A 3,729-nucleotide genomic window follows, 5' to 3' on the forward strand; every position below is an offset into this window, starting at 1 on the left:
CACTGTAGTGTGGCTCCATTCAGGTTACTATTTTGGTAAGCAGTTTTTCAAACATGATGTCATACTTTATACTGCACCCAATCAGAGGCCCAGGCTCCCACCTCCCGTGATACTATGTTTGAAGACTGAGCTCAGATGGTGGCTGCAGATGTCTCCACTGTAAAGGCGCTTCCTCCTTTCGCAAACTGTGTAAACTGTGGAGTAACTCTTGGTCACCATCCTGACATCCTGTTCCTGAACAACATTTCACCCAATATTTTCAGCATCCATTGTGGTGCCTTCCTTCAACTGTTTATATTTAGCATTTATTGAGCAACTTATTATGTACTGGGCTCTCTTCTAAGGGTCTGCATTGCTTGGCCTATGGTCCCCTTCCAGCTTCAAAGCCAGCAGTGATGGGTTGAGTTCTCATATAGTAGCACTCTGAGCTTGCTTCTTTTATCACATCTTTCCTGAGTTTGACTGAATCTCCTTCAGTTTCCCTCATCCATTTTATATATTTATATATATAGCAGCACCCGGACTCTTTGATCTTCACTGCAGCATGTGGGATTTTTCTACTTGCAGTATGGGGGATTTTTAGCTGTGGCACACGAACTCTTAATTGAGGCATGTGGGATCTAGTTCCCTGACAAGGGATCGAATTCGGATCCCTGCATTGGGAGCAGAGTCAGAGTCACTGGACATACCAGGGAAGTCCCTCCTTCATCCATTGTTAAGGACCCGTGGGATTACATTGGCCCTACCTGCATAACCCAGAAAACCTCCCTGTCTTAACGCCAGTTGATTAGTCACCTTAACTCCACTTGCAACCTTAATTCCCCTTTGTTTATATAACCTAATGTACTCACAGTATCTGGAAATTAGGGCATAGACATTTTTGGACAGGCCTTCATTTTTGCTACCACAGAAGGTAAGTAACTTTCTTTCATCACACAGTTAGTAAGAAGCTGAGATGGGGTTTAGGCTCTGGAAGACTGATTTCAGGGCCCACATTTTTAATTTGTATGTTTTGCTTTTTATTTTTTACTGAAGTATAATTAATTTTGTCACGCGAGTGCATGTTCCTCGGCTCTTTGTCTTGTCACAACAAAAATTTGGAGTGACGGACATTAAAGGCCCTTGGCGGGTCACAGCTCTCGGAGGACAGACCGTGTTATAGCTCTCAGGTCTCGAACGGACCGTGTTATAGCTCTTAAATAAATCAGTGTTACAGCTCAGTGTTACAGCTCTATTTATTTAGATAATAGCAGGAAAATCCATCTTTGAGGCGTGAGGGCATGTCGATCCAAAGACGCGAAGAGATCGCCCCATTGCGCGGGGGAGAGGGAGGGAGCAAAAAGGAGAGAAGAGGGCTTTGGCTCCTCTTTTTATATGTTTCTCTGTCCCTGGGCCTGTCTTATGTAAATTGGGCTTAGGCAGGAGCGTTGTTTGTTTTACCTGAAGTTCTCACTCCAGTCCTCGGACCTTCCTTTGTTCTATTTCCGCCGGCTTTCCCTTCCAGGCCTTTTAGCCGCCGCCATTTTGGACTTTTTTTCCCTATTCTAACTACCTAACAATTTGATCCCTGTATATCATACTTCCTATGCAAATGTACTAAGCAACAGGTTTGGAACAGTTTATTATGACTTGTACAATCCCTCCAAATACCCTCTTCCCCTGATTTCATAAGTTATCATGAAATTCCCTATTGCAGTTTGACTTCCCACAGTATGCTAGCTTATCTAGATCAAGTCTGGAGCTAGCTGGATTAAGTCATTTACTTGCTGCATGATTTGGGCTCATTATTAAAGTTCTCTGTGCCCTAATTTTCATAATATAATGTGGAGAATTAATGATATTTATTCTATAAGTATGTTGTGAGGATAAAGTCATTATAATTAAAATGTTTACACTGTCAGTCATGTCTGAGTCATGTCTCAGGTCTCTTTGTGACTGCATGAATTGTAGCTTGCAAGGTTCCTCTGTCCAAGAGATTTCCAAGGCAAGAATACTGGAGTGACTTGCCATTCCCTCATCCAGGGCATCTTTCCTACCCAGGGATCGAGCCAGTGTCTCCTGCATTGTAGGTGGATTCTTTTCTGCAGAGCCACTAGGGATGCCTCAAAATGCTTACATAGCAAGTGCTATGTATTAGCTAGGATTGCTTATTATTTCTGTATATTCCTAAGAGATCACAAGGCCAGACTGGTTTTCTGACCCTTATCTTTCATCTGCAGTCATCAAGAGAGGCAGTCACCCAGGGAACAATCCTGTGCCCAAAATCACAAAACTTCCATAGGAAACAAAGGGCCTCTTACGGCAACCACCAGCACTGGCATAAAGAGCCAATGCTAAACTTTCTGGGCATAAGCGCCAGAATAAATTTGATCTCTTTTTTAAAAAAAAATCTGTCAACTTTTATAACTTTGGAGAATACTGACGTATTTGCAGAACTGACTTTTTTGTCATTAAATTTTTTAAAAAAATAGACATTATTATTTTTTTTTTTTAGATGGTATTTTTTTTTATAGCAGTTGTGGATTTATATAAAAATTGAGGAGATTTTCCCATACAGCCCACAGAGAGTTCCCATACAGCTCACACCCCCAGTTTCCTCTATTATTAACATCTTATATTAATATGCTGTGTTTGTTCCAATTAATGAACCAATATTGATATATAATCATTAATCATTAACTCTGCTTTATGCATATTTTCTTAAACATTTTTTACTGGAGTCTAGTTGCTTTACAATGTTGTGTTAGTTTTTGCTGTACAGCAAAATGAATCAATTATATGTATATTTACACCCCCTCTTTTTTAGATTTCCTTCACATTTCTGTCATTACAGATCACTGAGTAGAGTTCCCTGTGCTACACAACAGGGTCTCATTAGTTATCCACTTTATACATAGTAGTTTATACATAGCAGTGTGTATAGCTCAATTCCAGTCTCCCAGTTCGCCCCATTCCCCTTGATAACTATAAGTTTGTTCTCTACATCTGTAAATCTGTTTCTGCTTTGCAAATAAATTAATCTGTATCCTTTCACTAGATTTCACATATAGGCACCATTATATATATGTTTCTCTTTCTCACTTGCTTCATTCTGTACGGCTGTCTCTAGATCTGTCCATGTCTTTGCAAATGACACTATTTTTTTCCTTTTAATGGCTGAGTAATAATCCACCATATATTTGTACCACATCTTCTTTATCCATTCCTCTGTTAATGGAGGATTTTCTTAATTTTTACCTAATGTCCTTTTTCTGATCCAGGATCCCATTCAAGACATCATATTACATTGAGTTATCATATCTCCATAAGGCTCTTATTGGCTGTGAGAGTTTCTCAGACTCTCCTTGGTTTTGATGACCTTGACAGTTTTCAGGAGCATTTGTTCCCTTCATACAATGTTCCTTTATTGGAATTTGTCTGTCATTTTTCTCAAGGTTAGACAGGAGTTATAGGTTTTTGAGAGGACCACAAACATAAAGTCCTATATTTGTTGTATCATACATAACATTGTGTACACTACCAACCTGAGTGATCACTACTGACATGACCTTTTTTTTTTTCTTTATTTTTATTAGTTGGAGGCTAATTACAGTATCGTAGTGTTTTTTGCCATACATTGACATGAATCAGCCATGGATTTACATGTCTTCCCCATCCTGAACCCCCCTCCCACCTCCCTCCCCACTGACATGACCTTGATCATGAGGTTGTGTCTATCAGGTTACTCTG

Source organism: Dama dama, chromosome 19, assembly GCF_033118175.1.
Source record: "Dama dama isolate Ldn47 chromosome 19, ASM3311817v1, whole genome shotgun sequence".
Lineage (NCBI taxonomy): Eukaryota > Metazoa > Chordata > Mammalia > Artiodactyla > Cervidae > Dama > Dama dama.